The sequence below is a fragment of the Festucalex cinctus genome, chromosome 5 (assembly GCF_051991245.1).
Source record: "Festucalex cinctus isolate MCC-2025b chromosome 5, RoL_Fcin_1.0, whole genome shotgun sequence".
In the NCBI taxonomy this organism is placed as follows: domain Eukaryota; kingdom Metazoa; phylum Chordata; class Actinopteri; order Syngnathiformes; family Syngnathidae; genus Festucalex; species Festucalex cinctus.
In genome coordinates, this window is record NC_135415.1 from 6,292,786 (window position 1) to 6,315,254 (window position 22,469).

Here is a 22,469-nt window from a genome sequence, read left to right on the forward strand (position 1 = left end):
TCCCACTATCTGGGATTGCATATACATACATTTGGAATGTGTGACCTTTCAAACCACAACAATCATTTCCCTGTAACCTTAGCCTGTCTATCAGCTGTAAATAATGGCAGTCGTGTTTAAAGGATCTGTTGGCCATTAAAACAGGAATTCACGACAAAAATTACTGTAAATTCCTGTGTTAATATGCATTTTTTTTTTTTTAAGGAAAAAAAGATCCAAACTTGTCACCAGTATTGTACAATGGTTGATTAAAAATGAATGAATACATTTTTTTTTAAATCACTTGTTATAGACATTTAACAGTAGCTAGAGGTTGTAAAGAAAACAAAGGCGTACTTAGATTCCAACATATTTAATGTCTCATGTTTTTGTAGTATAAAATTTCTATAATATAATAAGTGGTCTGGCGCTATTGCAGACATTTAATTTCCTGTCTCTGTCTCTGAATAAGCTTAGTTGCCTACATGACAAAACCAAATGCATATTCTGTGCATCTATCTGATAATAAAGGATACCAGGAAATCGGGTGACTGTATTATAGCAGGAAAAATGCTTTTTAATGGTGATTTGGGGGTACTAATCATGGGAAATTAATGTAAGCATAGCAAAAAACACAACCTAAGAGATAGTCAATCATTTTTGGATCCCTGTTGACTTATACAAAAAAATAAAATAAAAGGCAAAATCAATGCTACTTTTCACACTGAAAAAGAAAAAAGAAAAACAAGTTTGTCCATTTTCTGTACTTCATGCTTGGTTAGGGGCACAACATGAGACTATAGCAGCTGACCTGGGGGAGACAGTAAGTGAATTATGTTTGGTAAAAATAGATTTTCTGCAAGTCATTTACAAAAATGCTTCCAGCAACATAACATAGCATTAGCATAGCATTATTGTATTTCTCTACTAGGACGTACGTGTGACCCCTTCCAATCCACATTTTTCTTCTAAGGTTCCAAACATTTGATTGGTTGTATGTTACTCTGTCCCTCCAGACTGTATTTGTTGTAAACATCTGCAACCCTTAACACACTTTGACTTCCAGTCGCCATTCCTTTTTTTTTTTTTTTTTTTTCTCCATCACAGAATTGTATCATGTCGTTGTATTGATCCAGTAATTGATTCTGTGAAGCAGGTACCTGCAACACACTGTCATCGTTCAGCGCCACTAGCGCACTTGTTTAATTGTAGACAAAAGCACCTTTCAGTCGTGTTGCCTTTGAAAAGACTCATTGATTTTTTTATAGCACCCTTCATCCTTGCTCTGACTCATTGTAGGGAAAAGCCCTTGTGTCGTAGCAGGCTTGAATGTACGACTAATAAATATGTCACCACTTCAACTATAATTAATATTTTTTGCTTGGAATTAGTCTAAAGCCGTAGGGGGAAAAAAATACATACGCTTCAGTTTTTAAAGAGATATTTACTTATTTTGCCATTTTTGGCAGTCAAACATTAATATTTTGCCTATAATAAATGATATATTTTCATTATTTTTCATGTACAATTAGTACCTTTAAAAACACATTTTGCAACTTGCTGTTGACTGAAAATGATATCACAAGGGCTCAGGTAACCAATCACAGCTCACCCGTTTTCTCAGTTTGGTCATGTGACATTCACAAGCTGAGCTGTGATTGGTTACCTGAGCCCTTATGATGTCATTTTCAGTCGACAGCAAGTTGCAAAATGTGTTTTTAAAGGTACTAATTGTACATGAAAAATAATGAAAATATCAAATTTACTATAGGCAAAATATTAATTTTTGACTGCCAAAAATGGATAAATAAGTAATTTATGTGATGTTTTATCCAATTATTTTGCTCTTCAAAGTTGGTGTATATTCATCCATCCATTGTTGTACGCATTTTACTATATTCTAGTTTATGCAAGTAATTACAACTCTTGTGACAGAAATGCATTCCCCCCCACCCCCCCCTGGTTGCATTTAATAACGTGAAAGCTGTAATCCTCACATAATCTATTCCTATAAAGAAACAAAACAGCTTTTCACAATTTTTTTTTTTGATGTAGGCTTCAAATTGCGGGTGAGGAAAACATATATTCCGCACACTTAAAATCTATGGAACAAAAATATCCGAAATGAAATTTGATTTGCATTAATTTGAGAAGCAGCTTAACATTCACATTTGCTTTGAATCATTTCACTGGGATTGCAGCCAATACATTGAATTTTTATTTATTTTTTTTAGCCATTAAAGGCTCAGGAAGGAGGAAGATGATCCCAAAAATGTTATCACATGACAGCGTGTGATTGATGGGCTGTTCAAACGTCAGCCTGATGTACTTAACGCCACTGCTTTTAGGTTGATATATCATGGCACAAATGGATTTACTAAACGGTTCGAAACAAATATTCCCATCTCCAGTTATTTGCGGTCGCGTTGAAATGGATGCTCTCGCTTGTCTGTCTCTCTTTTCTGCATCTTTCTTCCCTCGCTCGACGCCACTTCGTCGGTAGACCTCTTGCAGTCGCGTAATTACAATAGGACAGGTAGGAGTGTTCATATTTCAGCTGCTGCATGTAGGATAACATCTAATAATCCAAAAAGCGTTGCAAAACCGCTATCTCGTCGCTCATGCATTATGAATGAGGCGCTGATTGCTTTCTTGCATAGATTAGCAATCATTTCACAGAAAAATGTTTCATAAAACGTGCGCTCGGAGGGTTGTGTCTTTTTTTCCGAGGAGTTGAGGTGAGGCGTCCCACTTCTTTGTGCGAGATAACTCAGATCAGGTAATAGCGCTTCTCACCCTTGGCCCACTGCTCCTTTTTCTTCGCCCATTAATTTCCCTCTGCACATCATCACATGGGTGATAAGTGTGATTTTTAGCCCACTTTGCAACTGATTGCTCACTTAGTAAATGCATTCAGCAGCTGCAGTGTTATTGTGCGTTGCGCTAAAGGGTGTGCTTTGGCGCCAAAGTAAACATATGCATGCTCCAGAAGTGCCTTGACATGCTCTCAATATGACTTGAACAGAGCTCTCAGCTTGTATTGCAACAGCATATTTTCAAGAAATGACATTGTCAACATTTTATTCGGTTGGATTGAGTCTTCGATATGATTTTCTGGCAAAATCTAACTTCATCACTACAGAACACGCAAAGACAGGTAAGCTATACTGAAGACTGATTTGGAACCATTCAAAACAATGTAAATGATTGTGAACGTGATAGTACAGCTAAGTAATGTAAGTACAGTTGTTTGTTGATGCTGCATGGGAATAGTGAGTAGCTCATGTGAGAATAATACTCCTACTACCGAGGAGGGCCATATTTTGTATTTTGATTTCCAAAAAAAGAGGACACTCAGCCTGACCTCGAGATACATAAATGGTATTCAAAGTTTATAAAAGGTTCCATACATTTAATGAATCCTCAGTACTGGTAGAAAAAAAAAATCCCTTTTGACTTGACAAACTAATAATAATAATAATAATAATAATAAAAAATGACACAATGTTCTAAGGACAACCTTTTTTGCTCCCACGAGCGACCTTTTTTTTTTTTTTTTTTTTTTTTTTTTTTTTTAATAGTGTGGGAAGGGATTGAACCCATGTTGTAACCGTGCCTCTGGTCTGGGAGGGCAGAGTGCTACCAGTGAGCAAAAGTTCTAGACTGCCAATACAGCCCAGGACCGTATTTGAATGCTCAGGAAGAGAAGTACACTGTATGTATGAAGATGACCTATTTTTTTTCTTTTAAAAATATATTTTTTTTTTATATATAACAAAAACACACCAAAACTGTCAACATTTTAGTCTAGACAATCATTTTAACCTTGTATATTTTTTTTCATCAGCAGATAATGTTGAACATTTCATCTCTATAACTATTTCACATTAAAAAAAAAATTTCTCATCTTTTTGATGAAAAACAACTTCACACACAATTACAATGGCTATTATGCTCTATGCTAGTTAGCCAGTTAGCAGTCGGATTAACATTATTGTTGGAATGTTATAGCCGTTGGATTACGTTACTATATATATATATATATATATATATATATATATATATATATATATATATATATATATATATATATATTTATTTATTTATTTTATTTTTTTCAACCTGTTCAAGAAAGTAAAAAAAAACCCTGCCAGAGTTTGGCTTTAGCCACAGGTGCTTCCCGTAATGACCTCGTTTACCTGCCGGTTGAGTACAAGCACCTGTAGCGAAAGCCAAACTGTTGCAGGGTTTTTACTTTCTGGACCTGGATTTCCCATCTCTGGTAATTACTTGCAAAATTAAAAATAGGGGGAAAATGACCCCAATATTTTGACATGAACAAATATTATGAATGTCATACAAAACATTTATTAAATGCTTTACTTTAATGTAGTTGTGTTTATTGGTCAATCAGTTTGTGCTACCTTTAACGCAGCCGTCCGCTGTCAAGTTTAAGATAATCCGTGGTCAAAATTATTAGCGTGATTAATCTGCGTTAATACATGATTAGTGTGATTAATAATTTGTGATTAGTTAATTAGTTAACGCTTTAACTTTGACAGCCCTAGTCTGAATTTGATTGTTTAATTCACAGTGTTTTGACTGTCATGACTCGAGTCATGCAGGAGTAATGTTTGGTTCTTGTCTCATGTCTGGGGTCACGCCTGGGTTAAGTTTGAGTAGAGTTCATGACCGTGCGCCAGAGTTCACGACCCGTTAGGTGTCTGTTTTGGTATTGATATAACAGCATCCAGTTTCAACTACTTTTAGGCTATATGATGTCTTGTCTATATGATGTCAAGGATCTTTTATGCTATATGATGTTTGTTGATGTCAGGAACTATCTGTAATTACGGAGTCAACAGCCAATCAGAGAATTCCATGTCAGTACTAGTACATGTCTAGCCACAACCAATTAGATTGATTGACTGTCTATTTAAGGGTCTGAGAATTGTGTGTGTTTTGCCAGATTATTGCTCAACTGTTCCTGTGTACAGCTCTCTTAGTTTCTGCCTTTCAATGTGAATAAATAGACAAAGACTTATTTGTGTCTCCGTTTGGGATCCCACCTCTCAGCACACAACAGTTTTGCGACAAGCTTGAAACTTGCTTGTGACACATGGACCCGTGCCAAATTGTACCAGCTGTTTGAATTTTGAAATATCACTCAATTGATGACGGGGCGAGAGTGTGAAATCCCAAGTGGGCTCTTCCAATCTTCAGTCAGGAAATACACAGCCTCCGTTTCAGACCTGACTAACAAAGACAACTTTTCGCACATAGAAACTTCACCAGCGCGTTGGATGCTTTGATGTGTTGAAGCTTTCGATCTTGTCGGCCGGATTAGGTCTAGAGAAGAGCACGTATTTGCGCAAATGTCTACGTCATGTCTCCCTTGGTAACCCCTGGCCTCTGCCCCTTCCCCAGATGGGCGGCCTCTCAGCCGAAGCCCTCTGGAGGTTGCTGCCCTCTGCCTGACAGCTTGTCACCAAGCCATGGTGGAGATTTTTTTTTTCCTCCTGCAGGAGATGGTGTCTGATTGGGAGCAGTGTGTGAATAGCCCTGTCACACCCGATAAGGCAGCAAGACGACCTGTGACGGGGACATATGGCATGTTTGACAGGGAGAGAGGGCACGAATCGCATTGAATGATAAAATGCTGTTGTTTTTTTTCCCCCCTTTGGCAATGTCACGCTTTCAGGCAAGCGTGGGGACCGTCGTTCACTCAAGCGGCTGACTCCAGCCTCCTTGTGACATCTCCTTCAAGGTTTTGGCTTTCTCTAGCCAGTTCTGACATGGCTAGACTTCAGTTCACAGCTGCTCTGTTAGCTTGTCGACGAAGAGGGCATAATTGGATATCAGTTTAGTTTAGTGATGTAGACCGGGAAATTCAAGAGCCTGCTGGTCGGAGTTCTCTCGTCCCGGTCTGTCACATGCCTACTGATTAATATCCACACAGGCTCATCAAGATGACTCTAATTGATAGCTTCCGCCTCCTCCTGACCATGGTTTATTTAAAGGGTCATGCTGACAGAAGAAAAGGAGAGGAAAGAGGCGGCTGACAAGATTGAAAAGGCGTTGGGGGAATCATGCAGTTTAACTGCACACCTCTCATCCTTCCTGTCAGCCGGTCCTGACTTGCGGGGTTGCAGTTTCAACTCCCATCCTGTCAAATGTCACTTTGTCTACTTGGGGCTGTGACAGGCAGTCCAGGTGTCACACTCAGGCTTCAGTGCGCCATCAGTCACCTCTGCTCTGCTCCCCATAGGATCACAGTCCAATACTTTTCTCTCAAACCCAGCGTATTCGGCTCCCTTGGGACTCCCGCTGTGGAGTTAATTCTCTGTCCACTGGGCCAGAACTTTGTCCCCCTTTATTTGAGATACAGTGTAGCCTCCAAAGTTGACCACATTGTTACGTGAAGCTAACAGTTCTCAAAGACATCAATTGCAGTGTAGGCTGTGTAATATAAAGGGATTTTTAATACCCCACTATTGCATTTTCCATTAAAATTGCATGAAATTAACTCATTCACTCCCAACCATTTCCACTGAAGCAATCCCCTTCCCTCTTGGCTGTTTTCCTGGATTTTTGACTGATTTTGCAAGGTCCACAGAATATTGTGGTCTATTGCTATAAAAACATGGAACATACCAAAAGAAAGATTTAGAGTCTTTTCTTTCATCAGGGAAAAAAGTATGTTTCTATCTGTTTGCGTTTTGCAGCAATCAGCATTAGAATACAGCGAAGTTCGATCATTATTCATAAATCTGCTTAGAATTGTGGGGAAATCAGCTTGTTTTAACGTGGCCCTGGATGATCTCTTGTACTCTGCCGCCACCTGCTGGCCATTTTTGCAATAACTACCATTGCTTCAACTGTTCTCTGTAGTAGAGAGGCTCCATCAAAGCCTTCTGTTTGATCTAGCATAAAAACCGTATAAATACGTCTTTGGGACACTTAAAACATTTAAAATAGAATGTATTTATACTTTTTTGGGAGCAAATGAGTTTATGGCAATTTTCTATTCTTCTAATTTTGAAATGCTTTCTCCTGATCATGTACCAATACCTTAAAATAAATATACCTTGAAATATTTCTACATTTCGATATTGTGTTGCTATGAAGTGCCACCCATGTGTGTACTTTGCGCTACTTACACACTGTTCCAATACTTCAGTCTCAAAACAGTTTAAAAAATAACCGAATTTGGGTCAAAATTGGTCAATTACGCTGGTCAATTTGACCCATTTTTTGAGTTGCTCTGCACAACAACAACAACAACAACAACAACAAAAGGTTGTTTTGTATGAAACATCCCCAAAAATTGGGTCGGTTAACATTAATGCATGAATAAAATTGGGTTGTTTCATACAAAAAAAAAAAAAAACTTGGAGAATACTTTGAACAAATTGACCTAAGTAGTGGACCAGTCCATTATTGACCCGACCTGGGTTATTTCTAGCACAGTTGTTTTTAGAATTAGGTCAAAAATAATGTGTCCGAAAGAAAAAAATAATAATAAAACAAACAAAACAAAACAAAAATAACCCAATTTGGATAAGACACCCCAACAAATATATAAATATATGAATAAATGAATGAATTAAATAAATGAATAAATAAATACATAAAAAGGGCCAATCCACTACTCTGGTCAGTTTGACCAATTTTTTGAGTTGCTTTGCAGTAAAAAAACAAACAAACTGAGTCTACTTTTGACAAATTGACCCAAGTAGTGGGTTGGACCATTATTAACCCAAATTGGGGTTAAAAAATAATACCAGTAATAATTTGGAGGAAAAAAATGGAATGATCCACTATTTGGGTCAATTTGACCCAACTTTGTGTTGTTTTGTACAACCCACAAAAAAGGGGGCATTTTGGGTTGTTTTGTACAAAACAACAACATTTTTGGGGGGTTGTTTACTTATATCACATACCGAGAACTTGAAGAAAACTGAGTCAAATTGACCTAAGTAGTGGATTGGCCAATTTTTAACCCAGATTGGTTTTTGGACCCAACTGTTTTTAGAGTGTTCACTTTGCCATTAATATCAATCATTCAATCAACCTTATTTATATAGCACCTTTCATACATTTAAAATGCAACTCAAAGTGCTGGACATCCATAATACAATAAAATAAAAGAAAGAAAAAATGCTAAAAATTTAATAACGACCAAATAAAAACATTTAAACACTAAAAGAAAACAGTTAAACACGATAGAAAAAATAAATAAATAAAAACAAAGCTACAAGACAATATAGATTAAAATAGTTAAATAAATAAAAGGGGATAAAATAAATATATATATATATATATATATATATATATATATATATATATATATATATATATATATATATAAAAAGATCAATCAAATGCCAAACTAAAAAAGTAAGTCTTAAGCCTCCTCTTAAAAACATAAATATTCTTTGCAGACCTGATGCTCTCCGGCAGGCCATTCCAAAGGTGAGGACCATAGTGGCTAAAGGCAGCTTCACCATGTGTGTTGGTCCTCACCTTTGGAATTAGTTAAAAGGCCACTGCCAGAAGACCTCAGAAGCCGCGAGGGGTAATAGGGTAAAAGCAAGTCAGATAAATAAGATGGGCCAAGACCGTTAAGACATTTAAAAACTAATAAAAGCACATTAAAATCAATCCTGAAACGCACGGGGAGCCAATGCAGCGATTTTAAAACTGGTGTAATGTTCTCCCGCCCTCCGGTCCCCGTCAGCACACGTGCAGCTGAGTTCTGAAGGAGCTGTAGGACTGAAATATTCTTTTTGGGAAGACCAGAGAGCAGGGAATTACAATAATCTAAACGACAAGAAATAAAAGCATGCATCAGCACCTCCGTGTTGGCCTGTGAGAGAAACGGGCGGACTCTGGCAATATTCTTAAGATGGTAAAAACCGATCTTGGCTACATTTTTAATATGAGGATTAAAAGTAAGCTCAGAGTCAAAAATGACGCCCAAATTCTTTACACATTGCGTGGGTTTAAAATCTTGTAGTTTAGGTAAAAGTTTCTCTCTCTGATCTTCAAGACCGATGACTAAAACCTCTGTTTTGTCCTGGTTGAGCTGCAGGAAATTTTCTGCCATCCATGACTTAATGTCTAAAATACAATTTAAAAGGGTATCAATAGGCCCCATGTCATCAGGTGACACGGCGATATACAGGTGTGTATCGTCAGCGTAACTGTGGAAGTTGACGCCCAAGGGGAAGCATATAAAGATTAAAAAGTAATGGGCCTAAGATTGAGCCTTGGGGAACCCCACATTTAATTTCATGGGTTCCAGAGGAACATGTATCCATACTTACAAAGAAATATCGGTGTGTGAGATAGGAATAAAACCAGTTAAAAACTGTACCAGAGATGCCCACCAGGCTTCTAAGTCTGTTTCATAAAATGTGGTGATCTACTGTATCAAAGGCAGCACTTAAATCCAGTAGCACCAAGACTGTAAGCTTTTTCATGTCTTCATTACACCTGATATCATTTAAAATCTTTAAAAGGGCAGTCTCGGTACTGTGGTTCATCCTAAAACCAGACTGATATTTCTCTAAAATATTATTTGTATCTAAAAATGAATTTAATTGAATAAAAACAATTTTTTCTAAAATCTTACTTAAAAAGGGTAAGTTGGATATAGGTCGATAACTATTAAAACTGCTGGGGTCCAAATTGCTTTTCTTCAGAAGGGGCTTCAGGAAAGACACCCGTCTGAAGAGAGCAATTGACTATATTTAAAATCTGTTCCTCAAAAAATCCATAAAATGTCTTAAAAAGTGATGTGGGAATCGGATCTAAAATGCAGGTTGTTGGGTTGACCTGGGAGAAAACTCGACCAAGTGGAATCATGTAATAATGCTTGAACAGTATACTGTCCCATCACACTGCTTATATTTATTTAGAATACTAAAAGCGCAGCCGGCCTTGCAGCATGTGATGACCTCAGTGTGAGCTCATCATGCTGCACAGACGAGAGGCGGTCATTAGCGCTCACGCGCGCTCTCACTGCGTGTTGACTGTTTCGAAATCAGCTGGTAGGGTCCTTGTTCTGTAGGGGAAATTTTTTCAAGAAGCCATTTGGTGGATTTAGGCCTGTTGAGATGATATTTATAGGAAAAGCTGGCTCTCCAACAACATTCATAAATATGCAATCGAGCCTTGTTAAACAGCAGAACTACAAAAGTGGCCGTGATTGCACTTAAACGAATGTTGCTGTGGCGGTAATTTGACCAAATTGTAAAGACCATCAAGTCTTTCATTACTTGAGAAAATATGTGACCATTTTAACAAAAACAAGACCGAATAGACGTGAACTCACAAATATAGTTAAAACTGAAGTAAAAGGTGTTTTATTATTATTATTGTTTTATGGGCCATTGCGTTATCATGAATACCAAATATCTGTTGGAATAATCAGAAGTTTTCTCTCTATTCATGTTCAGGGCGAGCAAAAACATTTCACCTTGTAAGTAAACATATTGCAGTTTTATTACAATGTTTAAATGGTAAATACACAGTATTGAAATTGATGTCAATTTTTAACCCAAAAAGAAATTCCTGAGAACATTTAAGGTATGACATGACATCCACTTCTAGAAATCTGATATAAATGACCCTCAGATGTCAAACACAACCCAGCACAGCAGGCCTTAGGTTTGTTTGTATTTTGAATTTATTATCCCCAGAAGAAATAATGTGTAAAGAAATATAATAAGCTGTTTCCGGAACATATACCATTGTTTTATTTATTTATTTATTTATTTATTATTTACGTATATTTACGTTAAGTAACAGTTTACTTCATTGTAGATGCAAAAAAGTAGTTGTACCGGTTGTTACTAAAGAGGATTGGGGCCAGTGGAGGGGGAAAAAAAAAAAAAAAGGTTGGCAGGATTCTCACATTATTCTCAGAATTCTTGCTTTAAAGTCAGAATTCCTAATTTAAAGTGCAAATTCTGACTTTATTCTCAGAATTGTGACTTCGGTGTGAGAATTCTGAAAATAAGTACAGAATTTGCACTTTAAATTGGGAATTCTGGCAATTTTCTTGTGAAAAATTAAGCAGCTATTCTGTGAAATAGTTAATTTCAACTCTTCCCTAAAAAATTGTCAATAACTGTTGAGCGATTATGATTTTTATAGCACTGTTTATGACTTTTTTTCCCTTAAGTACAGCATTGGCCATTTTGGGCAGTCACGTACTCATCGTGCGTAAAATCCACATTGAATGACATGGCCGCCAGTGACAACAAAGACACTGACGAGGAATTCTTGTATCCCACGGTGGACATCAAAGTTAGAATTACGCCCTATAGTAAAGAACTTCTTCAAAAGCAGTACAGCCATGGAGGGCTCGCCAAAAATTTGTGTCCAGCCAAAAGCCGGATGAAACTGGTTGACTAATTCAAAGTGAATCAAAGTTGGGGAGCGTCTACAAGTTACATGTTACAGATGCTAAAATTACCAGTCAAGTGTTAACTCTTGAAATGTAATTTGTGGACGCTCCCTAACCTGGACGGTAAACATCCGGATCACTTTTACTCTGCTAGGCCAGCTACATGTTGTGTGCTAAGCACGCTTTAGCCCACATTAGGAGAGGCCATCCCCCACTATCCCACCCTCATACGGAATGACATAAAAGCTGATGTGCTGAGGATTTTACTCTGATCAGAATTGGCGCAGTAATTGGGATAGAAGACGGCCTTTCCCTTGCCCATTACGTCAGCAAACTCCCATTTAAATGAGCGAAGGAGGCTTTCGTTTATGCACGGGATACATCATCAGAATCACATGACCAGGATAATGGCGTTCACCAGGGTATGTTCTTATTTTGATACTTCATCGGTTTAAAAGAAATTTTAGGGAATAAGATGCCAGAGATATTTGCATTTGTATTCTTTATACACAATGCCGAATCCAATACAGTGGTACCTCTACTTATGAACGTCCCTTCAGACGAACTTTTCAAGTTACGAAACTCCTCAACAGGAAAATATTGCCTCTTGTTACGAAAGAGGTTTCAGGATACGAAAGGTAAAAATAGTTTGGGCTGCTCCTCGCAGTTCCCAGAATTTACTGAACGCAACATACTTACTGCTGCTCTGCCATTGGCTATTGCTGGCATCTTCCTGGCATCCCATTGGCTAAGAGGGACCTCTACCGTATGTGTCCATAATAGATATGTGTCTATGTAGGGCCATGAGGTGTTTAGATAGTTTTACGTAAATGTATTAACTAGCGGCCGCCGCATTTGTGCAAATGAATCAAAACGGTGATTGATAAAGGCTACGTTGCACAGTAAGTTTTTAATTGCGACAAGACGGGCCTTCGCCGTACCTGAAGTTTCCATCAAGTTTTGGAATTTATTGAAAAGAATCACCCAGAAAAAGTGTTCACCATTCGGGCAATTGCTCACTATTTTCGAAGGATTGAGAGAAAAAAAAAAGAAAAAAAAAAGCAAACACCCTTGGATCAGTTCTTTACAAAACACCAGGCAAAAAACACTTCTGAGAAAGAACATGAACCAAAGAGGGCAAAAAACGATGAGGACAGCAGTTAAAAAGGTAAATGACCATCATTTTTATTCTTTACTCTATTCTTTATTTTTTACATTATGCACAACTCTCATTTATTGTGCAATAATCTAATTGGAACATGTATTTGATGCATTTTTACGCGTTATAAAACATTTATGTCTGAATTTTGGCAGGCTTGGAACGGATTACAGCATTTACATGGAAAATGTGTCTCTCCTTACAAACTTTTCTAGTTAAGAACTTTCTTCCAGAACCAATTAATTTCATAAATAGAGGTACCACTGTACTGGAAAATAAGTTAGAAATCTTGTATCGCTTGTGAAAGTGAGAATTCTGAGATTAAAGTGAGAATCCTGCCAACCTTTTTTCCTTTTACACTGGCGCTAATCCTCTTTTGTTTTACTGTAATCAAAACAAACGTTTAATCATCACCATGATTAATCATGACTATATGGATTCATTGATTGCTTGGAATAAACTGAATAAACTACTCATTAACCTTAGAGTAACTAAAGCAACATGGAGTAAGTACACTTCTTTATAGCCGAGTTTAGAGTAACGTTTACTATTTTGTGGCCAAAAGAACAACAACATGACGTGATCACACAAAAATGCTCCTTTCCATCGAATCTCTCTTGAAATGCCAAACTGTTCCACTTCCAGGATTCCATTGTATTTTAGACCCTCCGGATATAGATTTTCACCATTTTGATCTTTTCCACTTGGTTGGAAAGAACAAAAAGAACAAGCAGTGTGAGAATGAACACTGAAGTATTTATTCTCATGTGTAGTCACGAGCGCACAAGTGCTGATGAGCGTGGTCAGGGTCACAACACTCAACTCTCCAAAGGACAACCAGTGCTTGTAATCACATAATATTATGGACGATCTTTCATTCAAGTGGTGCTGACATTCAGCAAATGGATTTCATGGGCGGTATAGCTCTAAGGGTTTTATTCTCGCTGTTGTCTATAATGTCAGAGTTTAAAACGTATAGATAGTATTCACTGACGTCACGGGATGACGTAATCTTGCGAGCCAACGCCATCTGTTAGGTCAGCTTTCACAGCTCCATAGTTGAGCTTCCATTGTGTTTACACCGAATGTTACTTTCCGTCATTGATATTGTCACCCTCGGTCTCCTCTAACGTTACTGCAATGAAGACGTATGCGGAAGGTTTAAACAGTCATTGGACCGATACAACTTCAAACTTCGTCTGATTGATGGACTCGATTCCTACGAAGCGAAGGAGGACCTCTATTGGAGACTTGCCGAATATCACGTATCCCGATATCGTGAATTATTTAGTGAACAGTGTGAGTGCTTTCACGTTACAAGACGTGAAGGCTTACAAGTCACTGGAGTACTACAACTATTTCGTGGGCGGATGGGTGAAAGAGTTCCAACATCTTTCCTTCGGTGATCGAATTCTCATCATTGCTAATGCTAAGGTAAGTCCGACATCATGCTATATCAACACTATAACTAGTATTGTTGAAATACGGCTATGTGCATGGCTTCATCAAAACGTGACTTGTGTATAATGTCAGTAATTGATTTAAATCTAGTGAATGCAATACTACTACCACAAAAGCATATAGACCCCACCATGTTTTTAGCACGTAGCCTATTGTTTACCAATTGTTTACTAATACTACTACTTTACCAATACATTCGAACGACTTCAATACTATTAACTCATTTGCTCCAAATAACGTGTAAATACGTTTTTTTAATGTTTTAAGTGTCCCAAAGACGTATTTATACGTTCTTTTTTTATTTATTATTATTATTATTATTATATTTTTTTTATTTTTTATTTTAATGCTAGAGCATACAGAAGGCTTTGATGCAGCCTCTCAACTGCAAAGAACGGTTGCAGAAATGGTAGTTATTACACAAACGGCCAGCAGGTGATCAACCAGGGCCATCTAAAAAAAAAAGCTAAATTACTTAATTTTAAATAGATTTGTGAAAACTGATGAAACTTAGCTCTCTTCTAATGCTAATTGCTGCAAAACGGAAACCGATAGAAACATACTTTTTTGTCCTGATGAAAGAAGAGACTTTAATCTTTAATCTTCTTTCTTTTGGTAGGTTCCATGCTTTTATAGCCAAAGAACACAATATTCTGTGGGCCTTGCAAAATCAGTCAAAACCCAGTAAAACAGCCGGGAGCGAACGGGATTGCTTCTGTGAAAATGGCTGGGAGTGAATGAGTTAATAAGCGAGAATGAGCTATTAATGTCGTTGGTAAAGACTTTGCAATAGGTCGCTTGCACATCGTAATGCATCATGGGAGTTTTTTCTTCGGGCGCCATATTGGGTGTCCGCCGGTTCACAAGGTACACTCGTGAGTTACACGGTAGAGCTTATCAACCTGATGTCATTTACGCAGTATTTTCACGATTTACCCGAAGATCAAAAACAACGATACAGGCAGAAGGTGTCTCTGTGTGGTGGGATTGATCCTAATTACGTCCTGACCAAGGGTGATTTTTTTTTTGACGGAGAAAGCTTGCTGGCCAAATGTGACTTCTCTGGACATTTTTCACTACCTCGTGTTGACAACATGCCCCATAACACCCCAACAAATCCCTGGAGGCTTACAATTATTTTGTAAGCGGGTGGATACAGAGTGTAAACTTTAACATCGCATCAGAAGAAACTGTTGCTGTTGCACGTAAGTAAACCACATGGTGTTGGTAATTCTGCACACAAAAATGTTGATTTGTTCTCAGGCTTCCTGTTATCATTGTGTTTACATGCACAGCTGGGTTTACCTGATGTGGTTTTTCTAATCATTTTATAACAGGCAAATATGGCAGAGCGTATAAGAATAAAAAGTAACTATGCACAGCCTCCCCGTGGCTTAATTAAATTTAATGCTACCCTTTCACTAGTTACATGTTACTTAATCAACTTATTCTAAATGGTTAAGGTTAACCACTCTCAGAGGACGTATTTTTAGTTTCAGTTTCCAGTACAATAAAACGTGTTCATGGTAACTACTGAGCATACTGACAGCTTTTCTTATGATCTCACGGTTAAGGAGGCTGTCACAACACCCAATTTCTGTCTGGTGCCGGATGGCAACAATTCCCATCACTTGTCACGACAACACCAATATTATTACCAGGTATGTATGGCTTTACTTTTTGTAGTTTCTTATTTAATTCTATGTTTCATATTTTCATTACAATGTTTGTAATATTTTCAGATTCAGGCACAGATGAGTTTAACTGGACGGGACTTCTGCGACTTTGTGGTGTGGACAAAGTGTGATTGAGCGAGTCCACCCAGATCGCTCGTTTTGGCCAGTTGGAAAAGCCAGAGTTTTTTTCCCCCAAAATCCCCTCCTTACCTGAACTGCTCGGGAGAGCATTTACTAGATCAGCAGTGGACTTCCAGTGTTCCTGCTCAGCCGCTGTCACCTACCACTTGCTCATGTACTTCAAAGATGCGGAATAAAGTAGTTTTTTGTGCTGCAGCAGATTGTAAAATCAAATGATATCACTTGAAGTGTGCCAATCTAGACTGCCAAAAGGACAGTGGTTTTGTGACAAGTGTGAAACAAGGATTATTGGGAAAACTGTAACACAGTACTGGTACTTGTCTTACATTAAACAAATTTAAAAGAGAGCAACTTTTTCCTCTGTACATAGTATAATGAAAGTCATTGCGTACCCCATCAACATTACATCATACCGTCATCAGGATGGTAGGCACCTGTGCTAAAATAAATACATTAATTAACAGTTCAATTTTATCCCTGAAATTACTACATCTAATCATTATTCACTTCATTTTTTGTGCTTTTAGAAATAATAGAGATTTATGCCATTACTTTAAGAGGGACCATATTGCACATTGAGTCAAATCCTGTCATTTGTCTTATGTATAGCTTTGTAAACAAACCCAACAATAGAATTTGTATAATCGCTGCCTTTATTAGCGCCAAACAGTCGCATGTTGTCCTCCTCCGATGCTTTGATGCTCGCCTTCGTTTCCATCATGTCATTGGCAATCAAGTCGGTGTGGCATGAGATCCCTAAAGAAATAAAAAAAAAAAAAAAAAAAAGATCACAAAAAAATACGGTACCAGTAAAAGGTTTAATATAGTACAGTAGTATAGTTTTTTTGTCAGTGTAAAAGAAATGTACACATTTTGTTGCATTTTTTAATGTATGAACATTGCTACAGGCAAATACTTATTTCTATAAACACTTCCAAATGTCTCTAAAATATAAGGTGCGTGTACACACACAAACATAAACACATACATTCACTCATGCATACAATATATCATGTAATGAATTCTGAGTGGCATACCAGAGTCAATGATGTCAGCAGTACTTGAGGGTACAGGTTACTGGAGCCATCTGGCTGGCTGCATAACTGCAACAAACTCTCTGCCACTTCGAGTCGTCTTTTCTTTGCTTGTCTCTCCTGTGCACGTTCATATCTTGGCACCGACTGGGCTGAGACATAGATGTTGTAACTTGGGACCCAACTTTAATGTTGGAGCCCAGTCGGGATGATTGGACAGAAAAACGGGCGCAGGGCGACCTGTTAAAATAAACAAATATATAAACAAATAAAATATGGAAAGACTGGTTATTTTGCCGCAGTAGGGTGGCCGTGAATAAGTTCTTTAGCATGATGTGTAGGCTACCGGGGGTCTGTTTTCTTGCATCACCCCCTTCTGTCTCTTTTTTCCAAGTTCACATTTTGCCACCAAAAAACATGTTATCGGCATTAAGAGCCCAAGACTAATCAATCCAATTTCAGCAGTAAACACTTTGCACTGGCACTACTTGGGTGAAAATGTTCGATGTTAGCTTTCGGCTAACGTCCGCTAGCCAGCTTGTACTACCGAACTTGCTTGCTCATGAATCCAAAACATAAGCAACTTGCCCATATATGGGCGGTCGAAACGTTATTAATCCTCATGCATTAAATAAAGGTAAACAAGCTTACCGCTCACAAAGTGATGGCTGCACACACGAGCCCAAAGTAACGACTTCCCTCCGGAGTCAGCACTCCTCTGTCTCCAGGCCCTGGTTCCTAGTTATTTTCGGAATTCGGAAGAAAGGCCGACCATTTTCCCCCTTGGCTTTGTTCGAACAGCCAACGATGCAGCAACAATGTACCATTTTAAACGCAGACAACAAACGTGATAGATACGTGTTAGACCGAATCACTACGTAAATGGAGGCCACCCAGCATGGCGACTACGACAAATCCGAGGCGGAAGTGACGACATGTGCAAGCGACCTATACGGTCGAAGAATATTTTAACATGACCGGTGGCCACTCTTCTGTTATGGGCCTTTTCCATCGTGCCTGCACGGCCGGGTACCACACCACACCACACCACACGCAACCACACCAGACAGCAACCGCCGCTTTTCCATTACAACTGGCGCACGGCGAGAAGGGGGCGGCAACATTTGAACCGTCCACGCCAAGCTTGCACTCCCGCATTGCGTGCGGATCTGAGATAACATTTCCAGAGTGGCAAGTCGCGCCAACATTGAACCATATTTACAATTTAATATAGACCACCATGGATGAAATATTGCGATTCATGACCGGCTCGCGAAGACAGCTATTTCTGCCGCTGGAGCTCTCATTCAAGTGAATAGGAACACACGACCAGCCTCGCGATGTTTTTTAAAACCACAAACATTACAAATCGATCCACAAGTACCTTTTAAATTATAAATATAGTTAAGCGTTGTTGTAAAACATTATATTTATTGTATATACTGTATTTTTATGACTTTGGCGAACACCGGCGGGCGCTTCTGCCTCTCTCGCTTAAAACAAGGAAATGGGCGTGTGCTGCTTGCGGCAGCAGCGGCGTTGCTGTCGGCCAATCAGAAGACAGGTGACATCACGGCCCCGCTAGTCCCCCGACGACCGGCACTGCAGAACCGCTGTCGAAAGGGTTCTAAACAGCGGTTACAACGGAACGGCTCGGCCCCGAAAAAGTCCCGTGGAGACACTAACATCCGGGGACAAAAATTGCCGCTTTGGTATGGAACCATCCATCCATCCATCCATTTTCTTGACCGCTTATTCCTCACAAGGGTCACGGGGGGTGCTGGCGGCGATCTCAGCTGACTCTGGGCAGTAGGCGGGGGACACCCTGGACTGGTTGCCAGCTAATCGCAGGGCACACAGAGACGGGTATGGAACCGGTATGGTGGAAAAGTGCCTTTAGAGCGCTATTTTGGTCAGTCACCGGACCGACAAACATGCGTACTGCCACTTCACAACTTTCTATGTCTTCACAAAGTTTTCATTTCGAAGTGGTTATTTTGACTGGCGCAGAAATCTTTAAACTTGTCTGCCTCACGTAACACGATCACACAATGGGAAAATGCATTTTAAATCTTAGAAGTTACAACACTTCTTACCTTTAACAAAATGGTCAGAGCAGACTTTGGTGTATATTTTTGGCTGGAAATTCTTTCGATTTATCCTTCTTCGGACACTCAGTTCCTTTGTTCGTTCACACTTGTGGTGTCTCACAACAGGTATTGAAAAGAAGCCTCGTTTCACATCTTTGTTTGCCCGTGAATGGTACACGTGAATGGTGCCCCAAAATTGTTTGACCTAACAAATGGCCATGGGGTTGATAGGTGGGGGTCGGTGACGTCATGTGAATACTATCTATAGAAAGCATCCTCAGGTTGATAGAACAAAAACGTGATCAGTGCTGCAGTCGAGGCCGTCCGCCTGTGTTCCGCTATTCTGGAACAGAATCGAGGTGCTGCAGCCTCTCTCTCCGCCATAATTAAGAACATTTTGTGTTACATTAGCACGAGACCCATCGTGCCATTGAACTAGTCGGCCCGATTAATAACAGGCAGCTAATTTCAGCAGAGGAAGGCAGCACTCCAAATTGGCTCCTAATTACACATTAGGAGTGTGAAAGGCTCCTGCCGCTCTGGCCTCCATCCCTTCCCCCAACCCCCCCAGCTGTGGTTCATGTGTTGGCCCACCAGCACATTAACGCGGCTCCCAAGAGTGGCTAATTCCAGCCGACCCGATGGCACAATCGGTGGCAGATGTCAGGAATCGAAGATGATGAATTATGAATATCCCGGAAATGTGGATCAGATTGAAGGGGGGGGTGCTTTCACACACCCACCCTGTGCAGTTTGAGAGAGCCAAATAAGCCGATATATTCCGTAGGTCTATGCGGGGGCTAGCATGATTGATTTCTGTTCAGCGTTATAAATGTCCCTCAACTGAAAATGGATGTTTTAGTATAATCCTCAAGGACTCTCAGAGTTGGCAGGGTCTCTTTGGCAGTATACGAGCTGTGCCTGCAGAAATGACTTCCTTGTGCGCCTCCCTTGGGTGGTCAACTTTGAGGGAACAGGCAGCTGGGATTGATGTCCTGGAGGATGCTACAAGAAGCTCTCAGTGCACAGCATTTGCATAGCTGCATGATTTGCAGCTGGAATGGTGAGCTACGTCCTGAGGTGCTCACACACTCCCAAAAAAAATCTTTAGCCATAGCAGTGCTGCTTTGTGGAAAAATCTTTATGGGTGTACATATATATGCATGCTGTCAAAGCAACAGGTGGTGCTATAAGTCAAAACATAATCCTTGCAAGGCGTATTCAGCCAATCAATAGCTTGAAGAAAAGGCACAATAATAGCAATGGATACCTGAGGAAAGACTAATCACCCATTGGGATTGATAGAGAAGTAATGGTGACCAGATTTTCAAAATTAAAGACCAGGAACTATTTATAATAGGTTAAATTTCTCGTGAATCTGGTGACCGGTGGTTGTGTTAGCATTTAGCATTAGCTAAAGCAACAATGCTAAACCAGGTAATGCACTCACCATTATCCAACCTTTTTTCTGGGTACGGCAGCTATTGGGAACTGGCTGTGCCGTTTTCGTCACTCCAGTTCAGCATTGTAACATCAGAAATATGCCGCCAGAAAAGCTCGGCTTGTGTTAGGTCTGACTAATGCCCAATTCACACTGACTGCGGAAAGGACGCAGTGTGTTTTCCGTATGGCTTCCGCACAGCATCCGCACGTGAATTGCAGTCCGTGCGGACCTTGTGCATTTCGTGTCCGGAAATCTGCACCCACCAGACCACAATATCACAGGGGGGGTTCACGCTGGAGAGTTGAGTTCATGAGATAACAACCGTATGAGTCCTATTTGTAAACAATAGCTACCCTTGCCTGTTGTCACATCGATATGCTTTTTGGACATTATTTCTGGGACTTCTACCATGGATAAGTATGTTTTGTGTTTAAATAGTGTTCTTTTGTCAAGTTTAATTTATTCTGAGCTGATTTATTTTGTCTTTTTAAATGTCCGACTCATGTCATGCTATGTAGTTAGCTAGCTTCCCTACCAAAAAAGCGAGTTTGCAAACGATTTTATTTTGAAATATACCGGATTTCCCTTGATGCGAGATGCCCGACTTCCTGTCCGGCTCATGTAATTTCTTCAGCTTCATGAAAACCTGCAACACGTACAAAAACCTTCCGCATCGCCGCATCCGTTCCACACCGCAGACACACTGCACTGCAGCTGGTATGAATTGACACGTAGACTTGAATACATTTTATCCTTGCGACATCCGTACGGAAAACGCACCGCGTCCGTTCCGCAGCTAGTGTGAATTAGGCGTAACTTGGCCATAGGCAGATTGATATTGCGCTTCACTCAAGGGAGTTTTCTGCAATATCCATTTGGTACCGCTCCATGGAAATTTGCTCGGGAAAGGGGGGGCATTCTGTTCAATAATTCAAGCTGATTGGACAATGCGGCATTGTCGACGTTTGTTTTAACCAATGACGGCCACGGATGAAAATTCGTTCATGTCCGTTCATTCATCGTTCTTGTCGAAGGGGGGAAAAGCACAAACATCTTAACAGCTAGAAATGTACGAAGGTCCCCTCGCTGTTCAACATTCAACAAGGAAACGGTGAGTAATTCTGCGAGAACAGAATTAATTGCAGCGTCCATTCGTCCATGTTAGGTTTGTTTGTTAGCGCCGGCGTCGGCTTCCTGGTTTCATCACAGTTGCATGTCCCGCCCCAAACACGATGTCGCTCTGTGATTGGTCAACGGGCTTGGTACAAGATGTATTCTCGGGAGTTTGTGAACTCACAAATACCGTGAGAATTCATCTTGCAAGAGGTTAGGCTCTGACCGGCAGCTGCAGTATTAGGCTAATATAGGACTACATTTCCCATGATTGTTCGACACGGAAACAGGAAATAGTTATAGTGTTACAGTATGACGAAAACACGCCTGCTAGTGATTTGATGTAGTTAGATTAGTCGTATGAATCGCTATGACAACTGTGTTGTTGACATACACGCCCCAATCAATTGGCTTGCTGATTGAATGAAAACACAAACAAAGCCAAAAGAAAAAATAAATAAGGGACTGTCCCAGGGAAATTGTGATGTCTGGTCACCATAAGAGAGGTAGCATTAGCCTACATATTAAAATTGGATAAAATATTAACAAAACAATAAAGAAAATGAAAAAATCTAATTAATAGACAAACGCCTGCATTCACTTGACCTTTTGATTGTGTTCTTTTAGAAATTCTAACAATATAAAATTATCAGACTATTCATTAATGCTAAATAAGAAACAAAACAGTAAAAAACATGGTTAAATACAATATGCCAGTTTACGGAGAAGAGATATTTTTTGAAAACACAAAGGTAGTCATGTTACAGTTTTGAGTGGGCGGGAACCCCGTAGGCATTTTTTTATTTTTATTTTTTATTATTATTTTCTTCCTAGCTGATTGGTGAAAAGGTGGACACGGCTGGGCAGACACTAGCGGTAAATGTACCAGAATACAAACAATGAATCTATTGTTCATTCAACATTTATTTGACTAAGTCAAAGATCTGCTGTTAAAA

The 22,469-nt window shown here is 39.4% G+C and overlaps 1 long non-coding RNA gene across 1 annotated transcript; it reads right to left on the reverse strand.

Moving 5' to 3' along the window:
- Positions 1–15,013: 15,013 nt before the first annotated feature.
- On the reverse strand, positions 15,014–17,921 carry LOC144019263 (uncharacterized). The gene is made up of 3 exons (XR_013283613.1): positions 17,518–17,921; positions 16,870–17,106; positions 15,014–16,588 (listed from the first exon to the last, which is right to left on the reverse strand). It is a non-coding gene; the product is annotated as an uncharacterized LOC144019263 (long non-coding RNA).
- Positions 17,922–22,469: the final 4,548 nt, after the last annotated feature.